Here is a 513-nt window from a genome sequence, read left to right as displayed (position 1 = left end):
ACTTCAAAAACATTTCAGCTAGCCTGGGCAACATAGTGAGATGTCATCTATACAAAATATTAAAAAAAAAAATCAGTGGAGTATGTGCCTGGGCGTCCTAGCTACTGGGAGGCTGAGGCAGGAGAGTTGCTTAAGCCCAGGAGTTCAAGGTTATAGTGAGCTATGATTATGTCACCGTGTACCAGCCTGGGTGACAGAGAGAGGCCCTGTCTCTAAAAAACAAAAAGAGGGGGGAAGAAAAAAAGTTTAGTATTCTAAGCCTACCAAAATAAATAAATAAATAAAAGAACATTGCAAATTTCATTTAAGTACAGAAAGTTCTTTGAACTTTCATTGGTACAGTAGCTGTTTGCTGACAATGAAGTATTCTGCAATTTTTTTTTTTTTTTGAGACAGAGCCTTAAGCTGTTGCCCTGGGATAGTGCCATGGCATCATAGCTCACAGCAACCTCCAACTCCTGGGCTCAAGCGAGTCTCCTGCCTCCACCTCCCAAGTAGCTGGGACTACAGGCG

The sequence above is a fragment of the Otolemur garnettii genome, unplaced genomic scaffold (genome assembly GCF_000181295.1).
Source record: "Otolemur garnettii isolate 467f Iridium unplaced genomic scaffold, OtoGar3 scaffold00023, whole genome shotgun sequence".
In the NCBI taxonomy this organism is placed as follows: Eukaryota; Metazoa; Chordata; class Mammalia; order Primates; family Galagidae; genus Otolemur; species Otolemur garnettii.
This window is presented reverse-complemented; position numbering follows the sequence as displayed.